Here is a 26867-nt window from a genome sequence, read left to right as displayed (position 1 = left end):
AGCATCTCCTTGATTTCCTCGTACGTATTGTATAGTTACGGTATACTGCAGAGTGACGACCCCGAGAGCAGCGTTGGCGTCTCGGTCTTACAGCGTTGAGTTCAGCCGGATGGCACGAAGCTATTGCCCTAATGATGAAGTTAGTGGGGATTACAGTGGCATAGAGTCGTAATTGCCTTGCGGATCCCCCCCCCCCTCTTTTTTTTTTTTTCGTTCGGCAGTATAACAACTGGAAACACATTAACCCTTCGGACGCTTTTGTGGTTAAACAAACTGCCACAAGACGTCGTTCCCATTTCTGCAGCCGGCGTCCATTGCTTCGGTGTTACTGTACTCCGTAAACCGCGACACATTTGCTATTTCTCTATTACGATACAACATCACTTCGCTTTATTATTCTTGATGGTTTCCTGCTCTCGTGTCTTCTCAAGTCGAAATGAGCATTTGCTTGTGCGTTTGCTCGACTGATTGTTTATAATAATCACCGGGATCTGAATTCAGCAATTAATGCATCGGCTTATAGAAACTCGGCTTCCTCTCGTGAGCAACGAACGTGTTGAGATACATTTGCTGCCTTGTTGCTCAATTTCATTACTATAAACGAGGATATAAGGAAATATGTGTTGATCTGTATACTGCTCAGGCGGCAAGAAAACGTTCGTAGCGCTGTGACCTGTTACCTGTAGTTCTTGCTGTAATTCGAGGCATTAGTATATGCATACAATCGAGCGTTCGATAACGCCAGCCATGTGCAATACAAAACACTTTTTTTTTTTGCTTATGGTTCAATGAAATCCACACTCTGTTATAGTTTGCACTGTACGCGCCAGGCTAGATAAAAACGACATGTAATATATGTTCCGAAAAAAAAAAACGAAAAAAAAAACGCGAGTGACCTTCCAATACGTTCGTACCGTCTGGTTGACTGCGCTCCAAAATGAGAACACAGTCGTTCAATTATGTGATGAAAGCCCACGAAATATATTGACTCTTGCACAACCGGAGCACCACGGTGTCATCAGCATGACACAGGGTGCGGTTGTTAGAAACTTTAATCAGCCAACCACATTTCTCCAATAGGCTAGTTCGCGTACTAAAAACCGGCGCAAGGCAACGAAACCCACTAAGAAGAAAATGACTGAAGATATCTCATACTTTGTCTTTCTTGCGTACCATCGTTCCGTGTGTTGGTTACTATTACCCAGCATTGCCAACGTTCCCAATTACATAGATAGAGATGCCATTTTTAGGTGATTTACCAAAACGTTAGCGTGGTTTATCACTTGGCTTAGTGTCGGGTGATAACAATGGTACATGCAGTGAGCGCACATACACGCATATAACGCGTGCAGACTTCACGCTGCGTGCACAAGCTGCTTTAAAATTGGACAGATTGCCTCTCCCGATTATCCTCTCTTGTAATACATTCGCTGTTTACCTGTGCGTTGTGAACAAGCGCTGGAATCACTTCTGTGTGTACAAAGGGATGTCGGAAATGGGCGTCAGAGAGACTGGAGTGAGACGGGGGAGGGGGGCAGAGGAGGTTGCACCATCGATGATCGTGCAACCTGTTGCGTAGACGGAACATGGCTGATGCATCATTATAACTATAAGCCGCGTAGCTTTCCAGCGAGTTGTCGGGCAGTTTCTCGCAGCCTTTCGTTATGGGTGTGGCGTTCGCAAGGTTACCAATGGCAAATTACCGTAGTTACAAAATTCGCGTACGATGAAAACAATCAGCGGCGTTGCGCTCTAGCGATTTCCGATTCTTTTCGCAGCTGCCACAATCCGAATGTAACGCGCGTTCACTTTTTCATCTGGCAACACCGATCGAGTAACCTGCGTGAGGGAGGGAAAAGAGAAGCGCGAAACTCGAGGGAGAAGTTTACGCAATACAAAAAGAAATCGAAAAAAAAAAAAGAAAGATCGCGAGGGGGAGCGCAGTGAAGCTAGCTGACCGGGCACTCCGAGCGAGCGGCGTCTAGAGAGGAAGGAGGTTTCTGCAAGAAGGGGAAGTCCCCCCCACCACCGCACGAACGAAGAATCGTCCCGCGCAAGGTGTTCGTCGCTGCCTCGCGGCGGTGCAAGTTGTCTTTCTCTTCTCTGCGCCGCTTCTCCTTCGTGCACCTATCTGTTTCTCCGGCGAAGAGAGCGAGATGCGAAGGGGGAGAGCCTTGTTCTTCGGTGCGCGCCCCGCACGGCCTCTCCCCTTACCTGCGCGCTTTGATATTGTTGACTGTATTTTTCTGTTCCTTTCCTCGGGCATTCGTGCGCTCTTTCTTGAGAGACTCTCCTGCTCGGGGCCGCCCGGGCCCCCTTCTTTGGCCCTCTCTCTCGGCCCCCTTAATCCCGGCATGCCCGCCGAGATCCCCCTCGCCCTCCTCGCGCGCCCCGGCCGCCCGCTTGCCTGCCTGCCTACCTGCCCGCCTGCGTAGGAATCTCGCTACCTTGGACGCGAAAACCACTTGCCGGGCTGCCCAAAGTCGCGGAGCCAGCCCCCCCTTGCCGCTGCGCTTGCTGCTGTCGCGACCATAGTTGGTCGGCTGGCTGGCTTGGCTGGCTGGCCCCGGTGGTGTTGTTCCCTGGCTTCTTCTCGACTCTTCTTCCTCCTCCGTCCCGTGCAGCGGCGGTGTTGTTGCACCCCGCACGCGTGATTTCTGTGTGGTGCGGTGCCCCGGCGACGCCGAGCGTGTCTCGATGATCGCTGTCAAGCAAGGCCGCTGAAAGGAACGGCGCCGCCATGTGAGGTGGCGACGAGGACTACGCCAGCAGACTTCGGCGACTGTGGGACGTGTTCTGCCGGAGCCCGGTCGACGGCGACCGCTAGCTCTCGCATCTTGTGTTCCATCGTGTTGTTGTGAGCGTGGTTATAGTTCCTCAAGACGTCGGCCGTGAAACGCCTTTGAAGGAAGCCGAACAGAAAGTTCAGCCGAAGATACCTGGGATAACGATACTACGTCCGCCCCGGTGCTGGCATACCTCGGCTGTCTTGTTTAGATATTCGCTTTCCTTCTCCCAGTCTTCTTCCACGGCCACGCAGTGTTCCCAGAGCTTCTTCACTACTACTGCTCGGTGAGTCGCGCCTGCCGAATCTCTTGCTTGCATGTCTTGTTCATTCCCGCGATTGCTTGTGCGTGTCTTTCGTTTCTAATGCGAAGGAACCCGAGATTCGAGCGCGGGGCCGCGTCTCCGTCGACGGTCGGCCACCTGTTGATGGCGATGTTGCGGGAGAAGCGGCCAGATGCAGAGCGGGGCCGCCCGCTCGTCATCGGCTGGCTCCTCGAAAGTGGGCCGCACCGCGTCGCTTTTGCTTGTCGGGGAAGCACGGCCTGCCTACCTGCCTGCCTTTTCAGCTGGCGGCCGCCGCTTCTCCGGTTAGGCCTAGTCGGGGGGTCGCTGTTCCTTCCGAAGCTCGTTTACGATCACGTTCCGGGTCGCTTCGCTCGTAAAGGCCGCCGATCAAAGCCGCGGAGGCCCGTCGACCCCGAGATCGGCGCGTGTTATTGGCCAGCCGCGCGCTTTTCTAGCGGCACAAAACGAGCGGTAGAAAGAATGACCAGCGAGCGCGCGGGGATCTCACGTAAACGATGCGACCCGCAAGAAAGCGGTCGCCCGCCGCTCCTTGCGATGGCCGATAGCATAAAAGGTCGTGATCGAGAAGAAGCGAACTGACTTCGGTCTAAATAAACGAGCTGAGGAAGGAGCGTGCGGGTTCGCTTCGCCCGTAGGCCTAACGTTATCCGCGGTTCCGCGCTCGTATTCCCGAGGTTCCGTACATGACGCGCCCTCTCATCTTCTTCTTCTTTTTCTAAAGTTACGTTAGCGTGATGCATGCGTCACGTGGTCGATTAGAGAGCATGCCGAGGCCACGTCATCACGATGTGGCGTCCATTCCGAGCTGTTTTTGTTTGTTACGTGTACCGACTGGACTGCTCGCGCGGACTTCTCTGCGTCATGCCGTACACGAACCGATGATCACATAATAGTTATTACACATGCATAAACCACAGAGTCGAACACCTAGCTTGGTTCGGGTTTCTGTCCTCCGCGGCGCTGCCGTTGCGAGACTAACCCGTAAGCATGCAACGCGTGGAACGGCCGTCACGTGCTTTGATGGATGACGAGGACGTGAGTGTTGGGTGTCGGCATTGGCACGGTCACAAGAATGCCGCGTGCGCCGGTGACGGCGGCGTCACCTCGGAGAAAGAAGTCGCGTCGGCGCCCTTTTTGTGGAGGAAACTTTTTTGAAGGAAGGTAAAAGCAAGAAGCCAAATCTGTGTTGTTGTTGTTGTTGGGCAGGCTACAAGGATGTATGAGCGCGTTGCGCGATCGAGTCACGCAACGAGCGAAAATTCCGCTAAGCCCGATCCGCCGCCAGTAACCAGTTTTCTCTAACCGAGGAAAGTCTAGTGTTTTTTGTCCTATCGGGAATCGCGCGCACTGAATCCGCGTTTTGAATGCGCTAAACTTTCGGTTGTAGCACACCTGCCGCTGTGGCTACTGGCGCCAGGGCGTTCTGCTGCGCGCGAACGAGGTCGTTGGTTCGATCCCCTACCGTGGCACTCGCGTTGCGAGGAGAACGATATCTGAGGGTGCTCCGTGTACCGAGATGTCGGTATACATTCAAGAGCTTTTGATGACTCGATGCGGAGCTGTGCATTGCTTCGACTTGTGTTTATTGGGCCATATGTGGCTTTGGAGATGCTTGATCCTCTCAGTTATTACAATTATGATAAAGTCCTCGTCTGCCATATGAACCAAACCAGCGAAGTTCTATAATAGATTCAAGAACGGTTCTCTATCCCGCCAGATTCTTTTATCCTTCTTTTGGTGGTGAGGGGGGGGGGGGGTTCCGCTTGTCTGGTGATGGTCCACGGATATCATGTCACGCAGCTGCTGTTCCCTGCTGTAGGTATTACTCCGGCGCTGATATGAATATTATTTCCGAACGTTGGCGCTCGAGGGTGCGCCCCTCTTGCACTAGCGTTCTGGCAAAATCGTTTGATTCGAAACACCGGTTTATACGAAACCTCGCACTATCGTCCGTCTGCTTAAACCGAGGCGCTTCCTTGTCCCGACGTTTTCTTTCATATTTGGTAAAAGAAAGGCATCTGTAGGCCGGTAGCAAAGGAAGTCGGGAAAAAAAAAAAGGAAAAGCGTGCGGGCTTTCGGTCAAACGAGTCTGCGCACGCCGTCGGTTAACTGCCCGACGAGCGTTCACACCTCCACGCCCTTGTGTGCTATATACACTCCCGTGACTTCTGAAGAACTGAAAACACTCTAAGGACATCCGGCACTTGCAGTGCAGCTTGGACTGTCGGAATATTCAGCATATTCAAGAGCGTGCGCCGACGACCCTCTTTCCGTACTGAAGCAAGAATGGCCGCGATTTCCCTATCGAATGCCAGAGCGCCGAAGTCGTGTATATGTCCGAGAGACTGTGTGCATCAGGGACAGATTGTACTCCTGTAGTAAAATAAGGTGTGGGATCGGGCTAGTTGGTATTTCATTATTAAACTGCTCAGCGAAAAAAAAAAAGAAAAGAAAGCAGACACAGCACACATAGAATTGACGAGGACCAGCGCAGACTTCCGACCGAATTTTATTACAAAAACATACAAATACATAGCCTACAGAAAAGATAAGACCACATGCTTAAAGGGATACTGACACGAATATTTTCAGTTGTCGTTTTTTTGCGTCAAATGAAAGTTCAAGCCCTCAAGAGCCTAAAAAAGGTAGTGCTAAGCGCGAGTTCGCCCTGAAAAAGTAATTACAGTATGCTTTTAAAAGCTAGTTTCGGTTCCTACTGTACCCTGACGTCACAACACGGTATGAGCTTCTCGTCACGTGCTCGCACAATATACAGTGACGTTTCCACGGCCGCTCCGCAACGTGGCTCCGTTGGTGACGCACAAGCGGCCATTTTGGAAGTTTTGATGACGCACAAGCGGCCATGTTGGAAGTTTTGGTACCTAACGTCACCACAACTATGGACCACAACTAGCCAGACTGCTGCGTGAAGTCACCAGAATTTGTACTGTAGCCTGACGTCAAGCTAGTGTCGATGTCAGTAGGTGCGCCATGCAAAAATTGACTTTAATATCAAATTAAAATACCTTATCAGCATTTTCTGAGCTTCACACTTACTCAGAGCCGTCTCTGCATAAAGGAGATATGTATGGCACAGTAAACTCGCCTTCGAAAAAAGGTGTCAGTACCCCTTTAAGCAAAAACCAAACAAACAACGAAAAGGGAAGGAGGAACCGCAAAAAAAAAAAGTAACTACCCCGGAACACTATGGACGTGCCGAAGAATCCAGGTAGGCCAGTATCTTTTCCGATAAGAATATTGACAGTTTACTGATACAACTTCCTTGAGCTATTGTTGCGGCCTCAATGATGATTCTAGTGCCTTCATTATAGGGTGAGCCGCAAGAACTCTTGTTTTCTCAAACAGGGGCTGGCAACCACATTCCGAACAACGAGAGGCCAAAAAAGCCGTCCCTCCCCACTTTCTTAGTTTTTGACAGTGTTCCTGTAGCGTTACGTTAAGTCACCTCCCCGTCTGACCAACGTCCGCAAGACAAATGTATACTGTAAACTATTACCAATGCACACTTAACAAACTTTTTACGGTGCTTAATTTTGCAATGGCTCGCGGGTCTTCCTACTGGACTAGTTCCTGTGTGCGTGTAGTGCTCGCCTTCTCTCCCTTTCTTGTCTTTCTGGTCGCTATTCCCTTAACCCCACTGTAGGGTAGCAAACCGGACTCTCGTCTAGTTAACCTCCCTGCCTTGGCTCTTTTTAATCTATCTATCTATCTATCTATCTATCTATCTATCTATCTATCTATCTATCTATCTATCTATCTATCTATCTATCTAAGTGCCGCGTAAGAGAAATACGACTGTTCCTGATACAGCAGTTCCGACAAACGCATCTAATCTAATCTAATTATCTAATCTATCTATCTATCGATCGATCGATCGTTACACCGCTCAGATTATGGAAGAACAACACAGCAGGTTTGTATATCCATCGGGGTTTGGGTTGACCTAACTGTGTGTGTACGTCCGCTGCATAAAGCGACGCGACGAGCGGCAAACCGCCTCAGCGCGCCGACCATATTAGTCGGCGTCGTTCCAGAGCAGGCGCCCTACTTCCGCGTGTGCGGTCTGCTTGTTTTGCTTTGTTTACTGCTTAAACGATGTCGTCCGATCGCTTTGCTCGCACCGTTTCTCGAGGCACGCGCGGCTGCTGCCAAATGGCACCACTGCAAGTACTGGGGCACATTCGCGAAGAACAAGCGGGAGCCCCTTAGAGGGGCTGCTGTTATTAGGAACCATGGTGGGATAGTTGGTTGCAGGCCGCGATCACGTGGGAATTTTCAGTAGCAGCCGGAGGTTGACTGCAGATCACCCTTTTACCTACCTTGTTGTAATAATAACAACAACATTAAGAATGATTATTATTATTATTATTATTATTATTATTATTATTATTATTATTATTATTAGTAGTAGTAGTAGTAGTAGTAGTAGTAGTAGTAGTATAGACGAAGAAAGCTTCACCTTGAAAATCGAAGTGTTTTATCCTCAGTCCCACGAGATCGACAAAATGAAATTTATTTATTTATTTATTTATTTATTTATTTATTTATTTATTTATTTATTTATTTAGAGTGTTGCGATATCCAGTGCTGAATAAAAACGCAATGGAAGGCGTGCAGTGAACGTCACTTATTGTTAATCGAAAACCTCAGTCTGGATTCATTGAAGCGCGACGGATGAGCAGCTCAGATATAGAGTTAAGTTCAGTAAGGACAGGAGAGTATGGCCGTGTTTTCAAATGAACTTCCTGCATTCTTATACTGTTCGAGATTTCGTAGTGGCGCCAGTGTGAGAAGTCTTAAAAAATGCCAAATGGCGTCTTTATTTCGTTTTTCCAGGCTTCTCTTTACACGCCCTCGGCACGCGAGGGCGTGTTGCTCTCTCTAGTTTCTCGCGCGGATTTTTTCCTCGTTGTTAATCGCCATGTCGGCGGCGAAACGCGAAATGTTTCTGTCGTCGCGCGCCCATCAAGGAATTTCGCCGACAGGCAACAGGCTGCATGTGTACCTTTGTCCGTGTATATTGAGGTCAGCGATGAGATGAGATTCCTCACTTGTGTAAGCGCAGTCTGCGCTTCGCAACAGGTGGGGTGACGATCGGATCGCCGCTTCGCTCTTGCATGTGCTTGGAGAGAAGTTCCCTTCGCTCTTTCGTATAACTGTTCAAAAAGCGCATTGCTAACACGTACGTTACAGGGGCGTAGCCAGAAATTTTTTCGGGGGGGGGGGGGGGGTTCAACCATACTTATGTATGTTCGTGCGTGCGTTTGTATGTGTGCGTGCCTATATACGCAAGCAAAATTGAAAAATTTCGGGGGGAGGTTTGAACCCCCCCCCCTTGGCTACGCCCCTTGTACGTTACAAGCATTGCTAACTTGCATGTTTAGACAGCGCATTGGATGTTGTTTCTGAACAGAAGGCGCCAGTTGTGTGTGTGTGTGTGTGTGTGTGTGTGTGTGTGTGTGTGTGTGTGTGTGTGTGTGTGTGTGTGTGTGTGTGTGTGTGTGTGTGTGTGTGTGTGTGTGTGTGTGCGTGTGTGTGTGTGTGTGTGCGTGTGTGTGCGTGCGTGCGTGCGTGCGCGCGCGCGCGCAAGTAAGCCATTGTACGTGAATGTGCTGACACCTTAACGGCGGTCAGCAAGCGGGGTCGGGATTTGGGAGTGGGAGAGAGCAGGTTGGATGCAGAAAACCATAAACCCCAATTCGTCAGCTTATCGTCGTCGTTGAGATTTGAGCAGATGCTGTTAAACAGTGCTACAACGCGGTCAGCAGCAGTAATCTCTTGCTACTTCATACTAAAGTAGTATAAATGGCCTCTTTACTGTTGTTCCGCGCGTGATTGCGTAAATCTGCAGTTGTACACTACATCTCGCACTTTGCGCGCGTATTTATAGACACGGTGTTAGCACGTGCTTAGCCGAAGGTCCTTTGCGTCTTACGCGGTTGTTCAGGCCCCGTACTTGTGCTCCCCTCGGAGTTTCCCAACTGGTGATTGCGATAAGGGACAGTCGGCATGTTCTTTGTCGGCGCCCTCTGTGTGCTTCGTTATCGGGCCCGTCGGGATTAGCCCCCGACTGCGTTGTGCGAACCGCTGGCAGATAACCGCTACGACCGATAAGGAGACAAGCGCGAGTCTCACTGTGGGCTCGCTCTAAACGAGATGGGTGGTTTCGGGGAGTCGCGTCCCTGAAATGCCGGCGGCTTGAATTCTTGACCATAGGCGTGCGCAAGGTTCTCCGTTACGGTTCTCCTTGTTCTCCATTATGGTTCTCCATAAAGGGGGGACGAGTCCTGGACGAGTCCGAAAGAAAACAAGGTCCGCAATGGATGCAAGAAACAAATGAAGTGATGACGTGCTTTTCACAACGGCCTGCCATTGGTCCCGGCTTTCCGGGGATAAGCAGCTCTTTCAATGCACCATGTAGGTTCCTCGGCCGCCCTTGTCGTCAAAAAACTTGCGTGACCATAACCGTGCACATTAAACAGTGACGTGCAGGCCCTACTGAGTAATGGTACAGGGCAGATTTGGCACCCCCTTTTAGATGACTATGGTTTCATGATGGCGTCGTCATCACCATTGCTTCTCTGCGTTCATTATTATTATTTGTTTACCTTGCCTATTCTTTGACACAACAAACCGGTTTCGGTATTTCGTGAGCGTAAACATAGCATAATCTAACTGCTCCTGATTTTATGTTCTGTTCTTTTGCATCAAACCTTTGTCGACATGTACTAGACTTCCTATAGTTTGCGAAGACCTCAACGAAATTCATCCAAGAGTTTACCGTGCGTTTTCTACGGCCGTTTTGTTACCGCGTGTCTGTGACACAGTTTTATATCGATAATTTCACGCTGTCCCGAGAGTTGAGCGCACCGGAACAATCGGGTTTCTTCTGTACGCCTTTGTAGACTCACATTTCGTCTCAGTAATATATACTGCCTCGCTGCCTTCAAACGTCGATCCTTCCGACGTCGTCGTGGCACAGTTCCAACCGAGGCGTCGAACACAAAAGAAATCGCACTTAGCGGTCCGCATTCTTTGGATGGGCGAGCAAGTCGAAGTTCAATGCAACCGTGGAGAATTCGGGGCAAACCACCGGGCAGGCATTTGCAAGGCCGTTCCCAAAGCTCTCCGCAACGTTTACCATGCGCCCTTTCGTCTTTCTTTCTCCCTGTCTTCTATGGTCGTGTAATAAGCATCGGGTTGTGGGAACAATTGCATTGTTTCCAGGCTCGGCCGAGGAGTATGTCTTCGCGCCGGGCGACGGCAATTTGGGCAACGCGTTTCCGCTCAAGCTGTCAGGGGATGGTTTCTGCTGTATGTATGGCCGCCGTGCCTTTTGATTACCCGTTGATTTGGGGCGTGCGCGCGAGAGTCGGGTCGGTCGTCGACGTGAGACTTTTACACGGTTCGTTTTTATCGCCGCTGTCACGAGGCGTCGGATCTTGTGATGATGACTTTATCGCGAGCACGCTCGCTAGCACGCGAACTTGGCCCGCGCTAAATGGTATACTCTAGTGTACTTGGCACTCTGTGGCACGTGTGAGTCGGATTGAGAGGAGGTTTTCTCATGAGATGGGCTACGCCGAAAGCCGTATCACTGGCACTGAGATAATCTGCGCTTTAATTCGATACGCTTGTCGCTATGTCAGCGATTTGCGAGCTCTGAGTGGTAACCCTCAACAGGGTGCCAACGCCGTCACTCGCGAGTAATGCGTATCGCTTACGTTGACGTTGTTGCAACCGCCATCTTTAAAGATCCACCAGCACCGCGAAACAAGTACGGTCCTCGCTCAGTTTACTTCCAGCAACTCTGTGAATGGTTCATCCGTATTGGATGTATGTAGCGTCGCGCTGGAGGTATTGTGTATGTAAACTGAATGCCGTATTGATCGTGGCAACTGAAAAAATAAAATGGGCGTGCCGGCGGTTCCGCTCAGTTTGCTGTGTGCGGTTGTGCTCACATGGCTCACATGAAGGGCCCAGCAAACGCACAACTGGCACGTTATGCGTAGACTAAAATGATTGCACTTTACAGCAGCTGTGTGGTCTATATGTGGCCTCCCAGTACTCGGTTCTTGTTTTTGCAGGTTGATCATATGATAATAAAATTCGTCGCTATTCGTTCCCCAATTAAAACCTCATTTCAAATTTCATTCGGTCCACAGGTGGAGAGCTGCGCTGTCCGTGCCGTATGCTGTATATAGTGTTGAAGAGCTTCGGCAGGCGCCACAGCGCCGCAGCGGTAGCTCGCTCGGCGTCCAGCGATACAACCGCTGGGAATGGCAATTTAACCGACCTGTTTCGTTGCTTCCTCCTCGCATTCACAGCCGTTAGCCTGTACGGCACGGCGTCGTACAAGATGGTGGCGGTGAGCTCAACCGGCGCGAGTGTTAACTTTTTCAGTGCGCGCGCATCACCGGAGCTTGCGCAAAAGAAAGAAAATAACATATATATGAGCAGGGGACAGGCGCTGGTAAAAATGAGAGGGGGACACACATGAACTGGCACACTAGTCGGAACAGCTATCGGTCGTAATGCAAGGGGGACAAATTTATCGCTGCCGCAGCACTTCTGCCGAATGAGAGAGGGAGACTGCGCCCGCTTCGTTTTTCGAAGCTTCCAGCGGCTGCCCGAAAGTGGCCGCGTGGCGCTTCGACGTCCCTTATCGCGCAAAATGCATCGCCGTCCCGGGAATGCGCGCTACCTTAGTCAGGCCCCGCGACGGGCTGCTGCTGGGACACCGCAGCAAAGCACGCTGGCGAGAAAAAAAGATGGGGGACGGAAAGAGAGTGAGACAGGGAGAAAGGGACATACCTTTCCTTGCTTCGACCACCGGTTGCTTTTAGCCGGAGAGCCACATGAGCTGGGGACGGCTTAGTGCATATGCCTGCCGCAAAGCCCCGCCTCGCACTACTTATTTTTTTTTTTTTTTGTCTGTGTCTCGCGTTGTTGGCGCTGGACTCTTGTTATTTGCCCCTTATCGAAAGCGCCGATCGCGCGACCGTTGAGCGGATAATGCTGATCTTTTTTTTTTTTTTTTTGCGTTTCCTCGAAATCCGAGTTGTTGCACTCTGGCAGACCCTACCATTCTCATTCCTCCTGCTCCTTTTTTTTTTTTTTCTTATTCTGTCAATTTTCAGTGTAACGCCCTTTCCTCGGCAGGCAAGTGGACGGAATCCATGCGAAGCTTGTTCGTCTTCACGTGACGCAGTGAAAAGCTCGCATATGTAGAAAGTTCTCTTTTCTTAGTTATAGACGGAATGGAACGTGCGAAGCCGTAAGCTTCGAGGGCGAAACCGTCATGTCCCAAGCCTTCTTTCGAGGGCCGACTTTTTGAAGCAGTTGAAGTTGTCAGATTATTGCGTCTTGAAACTACAGCATCATTAGAATAGAGCGTGTCATCATAGCTTATCAATAACGGCTGCTGTCATACAATGCTGCCTGTGCCAAGTTCTCTTCGGCCGCTCTTGCATATTTTACATACTTATAGAATGTATACGTTCCACATTTGGTTAGTGAGCTCTTAGTAATGCTGTACAGTATATATATATATATATATATATACTGTGTAACTTGTAAGGCTTGTGGTCAACCAGGTCACTGTCTACCGCCTGCAGTTTTAACCGTGTGCGTAGGTTTCAAATACGAGAGAGATTTCATTCCAATCCGATGGGAGAAGGCTTGTAATCGAAACCCGCGACGTTATGCATGCGCAGCGATACGCCATGTGTGTGTGTACACCGAGTTCGCCACAATGGTTTTCTCCGTTTGTTATATATTTTCTTCTTGAACTGCATGAATGAGAACGCTGGGTTGAAGTCATGCAGAAAAACACTGGCCGTATGCTGCAGTATGTAGCGGTGCGGGAAGGCAGGCGGTGTATACAATCCGGACAAAGGTTTGCGAGTGCTGATGCGCTTGAATGGAGATCAGCGATCCCGAGGCAGGATAGGAAGAAAAGGGCTTATCCCCGTCGCCGAATGGGATTAGGGCTTAACTGCGGTATTTCATACAGGTCGTCGTGGTCTGTTTGGTATGGTATGCATTCGGCTTACACTGCTACATTTTGACCGCGCAATGCCATTATTACTGTTGAATATTTTCTTAGTGATACTTCGGGCCGTCTCGGAACATTGCTACCAGTAAATATTGCTACCAGGAATATCGCTACAAGCTCTCTGTGATGCTTCCGATTCTTATACATGCTGGTGAACTGTATACTATAATTGATTGTCGCGTAAAAATGAACATTTGATACAGAAAAACAAAGTCTCACATCTTGTGGAACATTTGGAATACATTAGAAACTTGTGATTATTGGCGGCTGTGACTCCTATACAGCACTGGTCTTTTGATTGCATAACTAGGTATAGTGTAACGAAGCCCTGGAACTCTGCAGTGGGTCGTCCTCTCCAGCACCTTCTATTATAGTGCGTCGCCCTCTTCGGCTCCTTTCGGAGAGAACGCAGCTCGTGCTGAGAGTCCCCCCCCCCCCCTTAACTGTCGCTGTCGTGCATCGTCGCCGAGTGCCCGCCAATAAACGTCTTTACAATAGATATATTTGCAGCTGCGTCGAAAGACGGAATGCACGGAGTCTTTTTCTTCGTCTTTCTTTCGCTCACCCTGGTTGCCAGCATCTATTGGCGAGCAGGGCGTGGCAGCCGGCAAGCTCAGCTGTGGCCTACTGGACGAAAAGGCCAGCCACAAGCAAGGCGCCCAAACAACATCGTTAGCTATTACGATAAAGTTTTATCTCTCACACGTGCACACCTACAGCGCTGTCATCGTTGAAGACGTTCTTCAACAACTCTCGCACTCTTCCTCCTCTTCTTTTTTTTTTCATCTTCTTTCGTGTCGTTCTGTACTGACCTTGCTCGTCTGACTGTCGTCACCGCTATCGTGGTCGTCTGTCGCCGAATACAGTGATGAGTTCACCGTCGTGTAGGGTTGCGTAAGCGACCGCCGACGAGTTAAAGCGTTAGCGCATCGTTTTAATGGCCGCCGATCGTCTCCTGCGATGAAGCCACCGGAAAGCCGAGCACACACACAATTCTGCGAAATGTACCGCGCCGCGCAAGAGAGGACGACAGGTACACCGAGGAGGAAGCTCGGTCGATTAGCTATGCGCAGAACAACCTCAAATTAGACCGCTGCTGGCGTCAAGATTGCACCCGCAGGCGATGATGTTGCGCCTGCCTCCTTCGTGCTCCTTTTTCCTTTTTTTTTTTCTTCTTCTTCTTTCAATCTTTCCTTAGTTTCTCGCGTCCTTGGTCGAAAAGCAGAGCCGCTCAATTTCACCGTCTGGCTGCAATGGGCGCACGCCGTCGAGTTTCATGCTAAAAACGCTTCAGAAGGAAACGCGCCTGCCGGTCTTGAAGGCTAGGCCAGAGTGAAGTGATTGGTTGTACATACGTCTACACTGCCTAGAGCGCTTGACTGGTTCACTTAGAAGCGAACAAAGCGGGAGAAGCCACATGGACATTGGAATCTCAATGCATACATCCTGACGCTTCGTGGTCTAATGTTAATACCTTCTCGAGTTATAGACAATGCCAGAACTTGTATGCATACGGGTTTGTTGAGTATTTCTTCATTTTGCCTTTGAATGATCTTCTGGTAGTTGTACAGTTATGATCAGTCAACGCAGACTTCATTTTCTATAGGGCTTTTCAAAAGTCGCTTGGAAAATGAGGAGCAATCGATCCATATGGCGGGCACCCTCCAAACATCGTTCACTTTCGGGGATTCTCATACACTGGAAAATTGCAGACTTACTTTTGCGATGAAGCGAATTAATTAAGACCGTGAAAGAAAATAAGTGCTCTAAATGAATGTTCAACACTCAACAGAATGATATCAGAAGGAGGAACAACTTAAAGCCGCAACGCTGTGTGCTTTTAAGTGTAGTAAAATATACGTGTAATATCCATGGGTGTGTAGCTGCCGGGGTTCAGCGACTGCACTGCCTTCCTTCCCTCCATTGACTTTAACACGCAACTATATATGCATGCATTATTGGGAAGTCGCGTGCCTCGTTTCTCAGCTTCTCTCACACCCTGTTCTCGTATCAAGTAAAACCGATTCATAGTTGCTTCGTGAACACGGGAAGGCTGGTTTTGTAGGCGTCCCAGTGGGGCACGTACATACGTCCACGTCACGTTATATTTTTTACTTCGGGAGTCTCGCGGCTTTACGTGGGCGCACTTCGGAGCTTGTTTTTCTCCTTCATTACGGAGTTTTACGATCGGGCGTGCGCTCAGGAATAGAAGGCAAGATTGGGTGGGGCGGGGCAAGGTAACCCGAGGGCCGCATTTTCCAGGTGAAAGTGACGACGAACAAGCTCTCGGGGATGCTTCCGATTCTTATATACATGCTGGCCTCGTCGTCTACCCGCAGTAGGACAGGCCGTGAGTTTGGGATGGGCTCCCTTTCGGAGTGGTTCCGGAACGTGTGTCTAACAAAGTTTTTCGTATATTTCTTTTAGATGTCACTCTAGGGGACGGCCCTCGGGGGTCCGCAGAAACGGCCTTGAAACGCCGATAGTATCTCGGCTGCCTTTGGCCCTTGCGCGTGTCCGCATGCGTTCTGCTCCTCGGCTTCCCTACTTTGTTAGTTTCCTTGCTTGCTTGCTTGCTTGCTTGCTTGCTTGCTTACTTGCTTGCTCGCTTGCTTGCTTGTGTGGCTTCTTTCTGTTCATTTTTTTGGAACGTCTCCGTTGTCTAAAGTGCCCGCACGCGCGGTGATGGTGGACTCGCGTTTTAGCATTCCCTGCGCAGCCGTACAGGCTTCGCTTACCTCTACGGGGTGTATACCTACACCGCTCGCGCGATCACTTTGTTGCGTTTTTGTGGGTGTGTGTGTTATGCGCGCGATATTTTCCCCTCTTCTTCTGTCGGGCAACAGAAAGAAAAATAACGCTACGCCGACACCACCATCGGCGATCTCCTCCGCGGGGGTTGAGGAGGGCAGGCTTTTGCTTGCCCCTCGGACGAAGTCGCGTCGCTTGCATACCCCCGGTCACCGCAGCGTGCAGGGCTGCTGCTGCTGCTGCACGCGTGTGTTTGTTTTCTCCGCGTGCGCTTGGCTTTTTGCGGCGTGTCGCAGCAACCGCTGTGCGGTGTGGGTGAGAGGCTTTTTATTCTGCGGTGAAAATCAGTCATTCGGCTCGTGCTCACTGTCTCGCCTGTATATATATGTACTCTCCTGGCCACCGTCGTTTGTTTCTTGTTTTAGCGCGGTCGCCGCGCTCTCTCCGAGTGTCCTGCTCGTGGACGACCTTTCCGGCGCGTGGGAGCACTGCAAAGTCGCGCGCTGCTGACCCCCTCGATCTCGGTGCCGGTTGCTGGCCGTTTCCTCGTTTTTTTGGTCGTGTTCCGTGCAATGTCCCCTCCTCGTCGGCCGGACGTACCTCTGTGTCAGGACGAGAGAGTGGCGGAGGAGGGGGGATTGACCTGCGGTGGATCCTGCAGCGTGACACGGCATCGTCCTTCTTCCGCTGGCTGCCACCGCGTCCGTCACGGTGGTTCAAGACCCCCCCCCCCCCTCCCTGCTCTGCCTCGTGTGTTCGGGGGGTGCCCCTCGCTGCGCCGTGTCACGGCGCTGGACAGCGGCCGTAGATATCGCCCGTCGGCTGTGGTGTGGTGGCCGACGGGAGGTGTCGCGCAGCTTCTTCTTCCTCTTCTCGCGCCCCGGGGCGCGCGTCTCGCATCGGCCATCGCGGTGCTGCAATGCGCATCCCGCAGCGGGCGGCACTTGCCGATGTTGCTTGTGCCGTTCTTGTCTTATACTCCGCTCGTTCGACAGAGGCTGTCGTGCGGGCAATGCTCATCCTCTTTGACGGCGGTCGCGCGCGCTCTCTTCCCCAGACTCGCTATGGACCGGCTTGCGTCACGTGCTTCGATAATGACTGCTTGCACGTGTGCTTCCCGGCCAGCGTTTTCGAGGCGCGATTACCCCCCTACAGCGCGGTTGAATACCGTAGCGGCAGCCCCGGGTACCGCTACGTGATTTCGTAACGTCAGTGCGCCGGGCAAACGTTGTCTATGTCATCCCCGTCCCCGTTTATTCGGCGTGGGTGTATTGGTAAACAGTCGCGGCGTAAGCAGCAGTGCTTGGGTGCGTGTGCGGCGGCGTACTGCAAGGTCTTCTGGGGCTTTCGTGTGCTTTTCTGATCGTATTTCGATAATTCGGAAAAGGGACACAACCGTAATAACGAGAATTATTGGCGACGTGTGAAGCGCCTAGACGCGATATCGCGAAACTATACAAGTGAAGGCTTATCTTCAAAATGGTTCCACTTGTAACATCATGCTTGATCCCATTTTCAGTTTACTACATATTCGTCTGGGATATTTCATGACTGCGCCTTGCGCTTTACAGCGATTAGTGCCATCCGTATGCGCTAAACAAAACATTAATTATAAGGGTCCTGGCTAAAGAGCCGACGAAGGAGAATAAGGTCAATATGAATAACGCCGCAAAGGCTGTAGACTGTGAATGTTAAATCGGTAAACGTTCATGACCTGCGTTGGAGCTTTATATCAATATAATGGGAGTGCGAAGCATATATATGCTAATTAAGTATCGTGCGCATCTATCTGTACGTGCAAAGGAGCGACCAATGATTTCTCAAAAGGCATCGCACTTATCGTATCCCTTGTGTAAGTGGTTGCGCTGCGCCTGATTCTAAGCGCAAACTGCTTCTGCGGTACAAGCGTGTTCCGTGTCATCATTGAAGCATACACGTCTAACGCAACGCGTTGCACGCCTCGCAAAATAGCTGTAGCCTTCACCGATGCAGCTTCATGCGGAGCATGACTGTTGCAGATTGGCGTCTCTTTCCCAGGTGTAACCTCTGCGCGCCGTTTTAATGACCCCCTAATGGTGCGCTAAGCGCGTCTTACAAGGACATGTTCTGTTACGGCGGGCCTTCATCCCGCGCCAGGCTTGTCCTCGCGGGAAACGCTTTATATAGTGACCCCGCCGTCTCATCTATACTGTGCATTATATAGTCGCGGCCCGTTCGCTCGATTCCCCTTCGTCGAGTTAAAGGCGGCTTTCATTGTTTACGCGGGCGCATTGTCCTACTCTTCCGCCCGTTCCGTTCATTAACGGCAACGTACGAAAGTGCTATAAGAAAGCGATGGGATGAAGAACGCGCGGGAACCCCTCTTCTCGTTATTGTTCTATCTTCCTCCTCGAGGGGGAGGAGCGGGGAAGCAGCGCACCGGGAGAATAGACGTTGCCTGTGCCTTTCTTGTCGCCGCTCGCTCGCATTGTCTCTCACCTCCGCGGGTGGTGGTGGTACGCACAGACACGCGTCGTCAATGCATTGAACGTGATGATGGACTCGCTGCGAGCCCGACGTCGTGGCCTCCGAGACCGTCGCATCGCGGCGGAGGTCTCGGAGGCCGTACGTGCATGCCAACGCATTTGAGCGAACGAGTCGACGCTGTCGTCTCTCACTCCTGGTCTCTCGGTTAGTCAGTGCTCCAGGCTTTCTTCGTTCCGAACCGCCACCTCGTGGGCCGGTCATCCGTGGGAGAGTACCGATCTGGGTCACTGCAGCGATCAGCTCGCACTGTGGCGGAACTTCTTCGCCCGACGCGTGGTGACGGCGACAGACGTCGCTTGTGGTTGTAACTCGCAACACAGCCGGCGCAAGGACGACTGCGCGTTGTCCCGAGTATGTAGATGAACGCGACTTTAAGTTATAGCTCAAGGAAACCGTGCAGCGACGTAGCACTATGAACAAACGCACGAGCGAGTGCGCCACTACACAGTACGCCCCTGTAGCAGGTACACTAATGCAGAGCGTGCAATCGGGCATTCTCGAGACGGGCGCACTAAATTCCACAGCGCTGTATAGTCTTGAGCTCCCGCGCACCGGCACTGCACCGTATTAAATGCGGGCTCGAATATAGTCGCGGAATGCCACTGCCCTTTCCCGCCGGAACTTCCTCGTGCTTTGTGTCGTCTCTCTTTCCTCTTCGCGTGACCTGGAGCCCCTCGCGTGGACACGGCGATGTATTGCCCACGGGTTGACAGCGGCCGCTCCGCGATGTCCCGAGGGGGCCGTACAATGAGGTATCACGAATAACCGACTCGCGGAAGAAGCCCTTACTTCAGCCAACGGGGCACGCGTGGCATGCGGAAGAAGGGACGAACTCGTGAATTACTCCCGGCTACCTTCTGTATACAGTCAACGACAGAATGTCGCAGTAGCAGCTGTCTGTTTAAAACATCGAACATGGCAGGATCGGTCGTGACCGCCGTGAGAGGCTCGTAGGTCGTGCCTGTATATAGCTTCAGCGTGGGTGTCCACATCCTGCTTTCATCATCATCATAATTGTCGTTCGTGAAGTTGTACAACTTTTTGAGCGTTACAAGAAAAAAAACCCTCTCAACCGAATATTTAGCGGCTAATGACTCATTGTGTGTCCTCCATTTGCAGAGTCTTTTTAAGTTCACACAGTGAGACTCACAGCTAGTGGTCGCTAATTATTATATTCTCGCATTCATCGACGTGTATTGCACACCTAACTCTGTTAGCCAACCGGGCACTTATTTCGCCTTCTCTCTCTATCGTCTTGAAGTCTTCTATGCTGACTGGTAATGTGACCCACCAGTACTTCCTGTGCTGGTTAGATTGTGCTGGCACTCTTGTGCCTGCAGATTTCGTCGGTCTTTATGTCATAGTGTAAATTAGGAGCATTTGATGCGCGTTGCTCTTTATTTCTTCTTTCTTGTGGGAATAGGGTATATGTCACTGTCTATGCACCTTTCTTGTTTCATCGTGCAGCGTTAGAATATATGGTATTCGTCAGTCGCGCTCCCTTAGATGTGAGCCGACTCCTATAGCTCTTCATCAACATTGCAGCTAATTATAAGAAGAAAAAAAAGGTTCAGGCTTATAGCAGGGCGTAATTAGAAACCTCGTTCACCCTCCTGTTCTCGTCGCTTCTGTTGATGACGTCAAGGGGAGGGGTGACTACGAAGGATCCCTCACACCACGCATTGCAACCTCGCACGTTTTGCCGACTGCTGAGACAGCATGTATGTATAGCAACCTGCAGCTCGTAAACGTGGCATCGCGACGCTGTCGTTCGCGCGGATGTAATCCTCCCGCCTGCAGTGTTTTGTCTGCCTGCTTTAGCCGTCGGCCCCTTTTTTTCTCACGGCATCTTTCCACCGTCGCTCCCCCCCCCCCTTTTTTTTTCGAAGACGCCATCTGTCGATCGATCAGGGCGTTCAATCAGGCGCCTCTGCCAGCCATCCGGTGAAATAATCACGGCGCTCTCTCTTCGCCTTGTTTTGTCGGTATTCTCAGCCTCTCGCTCATCGCAGTTTTCTTAATTTTATTTTGCTGCTCCGCGACTACGCAGTGTGCACGCAGGAAACGCGCTTTGCCTGTTATGACGACATGTTACATAGCATACGCGAAGGGAGCATTCCTTGGAAGGAGTTTCGTAATAAGCGGCTCGCTCGCGGCGCCGTTTCTTTCCTTTTTTTGCTGCCGTTGCATGCTCCGCAGATGGTTGTTGCACGCATAGCGACGACTCTACGACGGGGAGAAGGCAGTCGGGCCGCCGTTTCGCAGCGAAGACGGGCCCATGTTACAAGGAACAGCCCTCCCCCCCCCCGCCCCCCAACCTCCGCGGTGTAACACCGGCTTCTCTCCTTGCGACATGCCGAGGGAATCGTAGATATATATTCACTTACCCTATAAAGCGAGCGGCACGTCTTTTCGCAGCGATATTTTTCGCGCTAGAATTCAGACGCGTTCTGTCGCCGTCGCTCGCTTGGTGGCAGGGCTTCTGGTCATGATCGCTTCGCTTTGCGGGAAAATCGTTGCGACAGGCGCCACCACGTAGCTCTCGTTTTCGCGAGTCTTCTCCTTTCTTTCTTTCTTTCTTTCTTTCTTTCTTTCTTTCTTTCTTTCTTTCTTTCTTTCTTTCTTTCTTTCTTTCTTTCTTTCTTTCTTTCTTTCTTCGGTAAGCTCAGGAGAAAGCACGATTGCGACGGCGCTTCCACGTAAAGTGTCGCCGAGCTGACTCCCGCGCGTAAATTGTTGCGCATCGGTGAGAATGCTTGCTCCGTAAGTCGTGTGTTTACATCATTGTTTTTCTTTGACACTGCAGGCGGCGAGATATTCTTAAAACTTTCGACAGTGGCTACATCGCAAGTTATGCATGTGATAGCGTATTGTGGATTATTATTATTATTAGTATTATTATTATTATTATTATTATTATTATTATTAAGTCAAACTATGGCATCTGACTCATTGGGTGTTACGAAATACGATGAACTTTGACTAAGACAAAGATACTATATGTGATACATTTTAAATGCGAAGCATTTCTTAGCGAACCTCAGGCACTTTGGCCGTCTCTATCTAAGTATCTATCTATCTATCTATCTATCTATCTAGCCGCCTACGTCTGGGCACTCTCCTGGTGGTCTCCATAACTTGCAAAATACCAAAATCGGCATAGCAGGGGATCAGTGTATGACGAACACGATTCACTCGTCATGACATGTACAACGCAAAATACCTGTCGCGTACGTGGTGAAACCCTTTCTCTCAGTCACGTGTGGCACATACCCGTAAACCAGAGTTTATGTTATGCAGCTATGTGCTGCTGGTGATACAGAGTCTCAACCAACTCAGTAAGCGCGAACACACACATTGACACGCAAGGAAAGTGATATTAATAATTGTTGGGATTTCATGCCGCAAAACCACGATATGATTATGAGAGACGCCGTAGCGAAGGGCTCCGGAAATTTTGACCATCGGGTATTCTTTAACGTGCACCGAGATCGCCAGTACACCGGCATCCAGCATTTTGCCTCCAGCGAAATGCGACCGCCGGGGCCGGGATCGAACCCGCGACCTTCGGGTCAGCAGCCGAGCACCGTAACCACTACACCACCGCGGCGGACGGAAGGAAAGTGAGGAAGCTGAAGACAGAACACCCCTAGAAGACGCTCAACTACCATCCACTCGTTCACGTGGTCCGCAACGTGGACCACGTGGATTGCGCATGAACCGGCGACAACGCTTCCTACAATAAATCCGCTGAAAGAACTAGGTCTCTCATCATTACCGGCGTCTTCAACACTTGGTCATTATACTGCGTGAACGACGGCTTGGAGGTAGACAGGGCATCAAAATAACTCGCTGCCACGTCCACGACAGGAGGCGTCATAGATCATTTCGTCGTAAGAGGCATCCAGGATTTCGACCAGCTGCACTTTACCGCGCACTTCACTACACTTAAGGCCCGAACACACGTACGCGTTGCAGCGCGTCAGCGCGTGACATTTTGACGCGGCGTCACGCCCTCTCCCTATGGGGAGAGAGGGCGCGCGGCTACGCGAAGCTGCGCGCCCTCCCTCTCTATCGGGAGAGGGCGTGACGCCGCGTCAAAAAGTCACGCGTTGGCGCGCTGCAACGCGTGCGTGTGTTCGGGCCTTTAGACTCCTCATAGCCTTCGCCACGAACGGATCCGATTAACAAGTTTGCTCAAGCTGCTGGTACTCACTGATCACGGTGATGATGACCTTGTTCAAGAAATGTCGAGAACCCCTTCTACACACACACACGTGTTCGTGAAACGTGCGTGCGTTCTTCGTCATAACGGACAAGTATAAGCATGACAACTGTATCTGGGACTGTAAGGTACGTGCAGTGCGCCTGCGCGTGCCACTCGGCTATGTATATATATAGGGAAACATTCCTGAATGAAGCTTAGTTGCGAGTAATTAGAATAATAGAGAGCTGAGCTAGTTGGTAAGTAATTTCTGTCCTGTGCATCTGTGTTCCTTCTTTGTCCTGTTCCGATTCGCGCTATCCAGTATTGAAGAATATAAGCACTACATATCAGCTTACCACGTGTGGTGTTGGTAACAGCCATGCTGCTGTTGGAATCGTTACGCAACTGTAAACAACTGGTTACATAACACATGTGCGACTCTTCAACATATGAGTGCGCGTATACCACTTCCACATATCTTTACCGTCATTCAGTTACGTTCGCTCATGAAAAATTATGCCGCAGCCACCATCGCACGCATGCTTCGCATAACTTCGATTCCCACGGTACGTGGGGTCTGCCGAATTTTTAAAAAAATATAAATGTAACACGCAGCAGGAGAGTTCACGCGCAGTACATGTTCACAATGTTCACAAAAACCGAAATGTTCACACGACAGAAACCGCAAGCACTTGCAAATGAGGTCCCTCTTGACTGTCTCACTCTAAATATGCAACAGCCATTGTTAAGCTTCGATTACGTGAACCCCTTTGGGCCCAAATGCAAGAACACGGACAGCGTGCGAACATTCCCGGGCCTGTAGACGTTCCGGGGATAGAGGCGCCGAAGTGGATGCCCAGACGCCCGAGAAACCGGAGACGCTGCTGCAGCGAAGGTGGAGCACTTGTGCGCCCTTGGCCTTGTGCTGTGAGCGAGAACGCGGTGAGCTCACGGCTCATCCGCGCCTGGCTTTTGAGTGTGGAATGCCGGTGGTGCGATCCATGGCGCGATCGGTGGCGTGATCAGTGCTGCGAACACAAGGTGATCCATATTTGGTCATGTCTGGAGGCGCCTGACGTCACACAAGTGTCTGGAACCCTTTAAAACGCGCTGAGAGAGACTGGGTGGGGCAGACTTGACTGAGACTCTGACGGAACTCTGCTCCCTTGGTTTCTTACCTTTGTCAGTTTGCAAACTTATATGTCCACTTTGGTTTAACGATGTAGTATTAAACTCTATTGCTTTGCTGCTCTACGCCGTCGCGCCTGTACTTCCCTTCTCGTCGGTCCTGATGCAAGTTACGAGCACAACCTGCTGACGGCGGCGGTCGAGAGACCCTTAACAACTGGTGGCAGCGGTGGGATGCTGCAGTCATTTCGACGACTCGAGGGCTGAGCTGCGACACGGATCCACGAGCCGTCTCGTCTACCAGGCCGCAACCAGATGCAGTGTTTGCAAGGGTCTACGCGGGATTCTTGGCTGTTGAGTGGTGAGTGCGGGACTTTGTCTGCTGAGTTTTGCCAGGCTTTTTCATTGGGGAAGCGTAACTGGTAATTCGAACTATTGTTGTCGCCAAGGTGGGCTGCGGCAAGATAGTCGTGTACAGTAGGGAAGGTCGCACTGAACACAGCCATGAATTTGAGGTTGCTGCGTAAGCCGGAGTTGTTACAGCTTGCAAAGGAGTTGCGTTTGGATGTTTCTGACGCACTCCGGAAACCAGAATTGATCGAGGCTATTAGTGCTCTGGAGGCTGAGGAAGATGAGCTGACGGAATGCCTTGAGATAATTCGAGAAAGGGAAGCCGCAAAAAGACAGGCAGAGGAGCGTAGAGAACAGCAAGAGAAAGTGCGTGAGGAAAGGGAGCTCGAATTAAGACGACTCGAGTTTCAACGCTCGAGAGAGCGCGAGGAACGGGATCACGCGCTCGAGTTAAAGCGACTCGAGGTTGAAATAGAGCGCGTTCGAACGGCAGGGCAGAGAAGCGAGGCAAACAGTGCAGGGGAGCACATATCGTTGAAAATGACAGAACTAATTCGCCCTTATAAACTCGGAGAGGACATCGGGTTGTTCTTGGTGAACTTCGAGCGGACGTGTGAGAAGCAGGGGTTCTCCCGCGAGTCGTGGCCACAGCGCTTGCTCACACTCTTACCTGGCGAGGCAGCAGAAGTAATCGCTCGTTTATCCACTGAGGAGGTCGACGATTACGATAAAGTAAAATCCAGTTTGCTTAGGAAGTACAGGCTGTCCGCGGAGGCATTCAGGCGGAAATTCCGTGAAATGGAGAAAGGAAGGAGTGAGTCATACACTGAATTTGCCTATAAACTGAAGTCAAACATGGAGGAATGGCTAAAGGAGGAGAAGGCCTACGGTGACCACGCGAAGGTTGTTGAGTGTTTTTTACTAGAGCAATTCTACAACCGGTTACCAGAGAACCTTAAGCATTGGGTGCAAGATAGGCCAGATGTTAACTCTGTAGCCAGAGCCGCCGAGCTAGCAGAGGAATTCGTCACACGTCGAGCTCGCGAAGGCAGTGACAGTGGTCGAAAAGGGGGTCCCGATTTTAGGTTCAAGCCAAAGAGAGGGCCTGTGAAAACGAAGGAAGAGCCTGAAAGTGGGAATGCCCGAACCGTAAATACGTCGGAGTCGGAACGGAACGCCGAACATGCGTTAGAACAGCAAAGGAAGCTAGAAGCGAGGAAACCGTTCCTTTGCTATAACTGCCATAAACCTGGTCACATTGCGGCGCAGTGTAAGAAACCAAAAGTAGTGTTTCTATCTATCAGTGGCAGGGACGAGAATATCGAGCTTCTCGAACCCTACATGCGCGACCTTGAAGTGAACGGGAAGCCATGCCGCGTACTGCGCGATTCGGCGGCTACGATGGACGTAGTTCACAGCTCGTACGTTGAGCCGCAAATGTTCACGGGTGAGTGCGCGTGGATCAAGCAGGCAGTAGAGTCGAGCAGTGCATGCCTTCCCGTCGCAAAGGTAACTATCAAAGGTCCTTTCGGCACGCTCGAGACGGAAGCTGCCGTGTCGCCGGCACTCCCTCCGCAATACCCTTACCTGTTTTCGAATAGATCTGACAAGATGCTGCGCGAGAGAGGGCAGCTGTTTGGGGAAGGCTAATGTGATGGCGCTAACGCGTTCGAAAGCACGGGAACTCGCTGCGAAGGCAGTTTCCGAGTGCAATTTAGCCGAAATCAGCCTGTCGCAGGACTCCTCAGCAGAGGTCGAACTTGCGCCAGCATTACAACAGCAGGAGGTCCCATCCGTGGAGGATGAAGATACGGCACAGGCACCATCAGAAATATTGGAAGAGCATTCCGGAGATTTATTTGTAGCGCCTACGTCGGAAAGCTTACAGCGACTGTTAATGGTAGACAGCGTGGCCTTGAGGGATCAACAAAATAAAGACCCGAGCTTGCGAAACATCCAGAGCAGGGTAAATGAAAAGATAGCCCCGAAAAACATAAGTTATTATGAGAAGGATGGCATACTGTACAGGAAGTATGTTGACAAAAGGGGTGTAATGTTTGATCAGCTGGTCGTGCCCCAAGCTTATCGAGAGGATTTACTGCGCTTGTCGCATGGAAGTTCTTGGGCTGGTCATTTAGGCGTCAAGAAAACGAAGGGACGGTTGTTGCAGGAGTATTATTGGCCAGGCTGTTTCCGCGACGCAGAGCGATTTGTAAAGACATGCGACACGTGCCAGCGTGTGGGGAAGCCGGGTGACAAGTCGAGGGCGCCGATGAAGCTGGTGCCTATCATCACAGAGCCGTTTCGGCGGCTCGTAGTGGACACTGTAGGCCCACTGCCGGCGACATCGTCGGGGTACCGTCACGTGCTGACCGCGATATGCCCAGCGACTAAATTCCCCGAAGCGGTTCCACTTAAAGAACTTAGTTCTGTGGAAATAGTTAACGCGCTGCTTTCCATATTCGCACGAGTTGGCTTTCCCGCCGAAATACAGTCGGATCAAGGCACTGTGTTTACTAGTGCTCTTACCACTACGTTTTTGGAAAGGTGCGGAGTAAAACTAATTCATAGTTCAGTCTACCACCCTCAGTCTAACTCCGTAGAGAAGCTCCACTCCGTTCTGAAGCGAGTGTTGAGGGCGTTATGCTACGAAAGGAAGACGGACTGGGAGCTTTGTTTGCCGGCTACCATGTTCGCATTAAGGACTGCCCCGCATGAAGCAACGGGGTTTTC

At 51.0% G+C, this 26867-nt stretch overlaps 2 protein-coding genes across 4 annotated transcripts in view; both read left to right on the top strand.

The window, feature by feature from the left end:
• LOC119387320 (epidermal growth factor receptor-like) overlaps nt 1-26867 on the top strand; it is a 254545-nt gene that overhangs the window by 124323 nt on the left and 103355 nt on the right. The window lies entirely within an intron of this gene.
• The window catches only part of LOC119387318 (epidermal growth factor receptor), a 127289-nt gene continuing 103355 nt past the window's right edge, over nt 2934-26867 (top strand). For both annotated transcript variants that reach the window (XM_037654668.2, XM_049413473.1), the window contains exon 1: nt 2934-3072. The gene's annotated coding sequence lies outside the window, so the exon portion shown is untranslated. The remainder of the gene's footprint in view (nt 3073-26867) is intronic.

This window comes from Rhipicephalus sanguineus, chromosome 3, assembly GCF_013339695.2.
Source record: "Rhipicephalus sanguineus isolate Rsan-2018 chromosome 3, BIME_Rsan_1.4, whole genome shotgun sequence".
NCBI lineage: Eukaryota > Metazoa > Arthropoda > Arachnida > Ixodida > Ixodidae > Rhipicephalus > Rhipicephalus sanguineus.
This window is presented reverse-complemented; position numbering and strand designations above follow the sequence as displayed.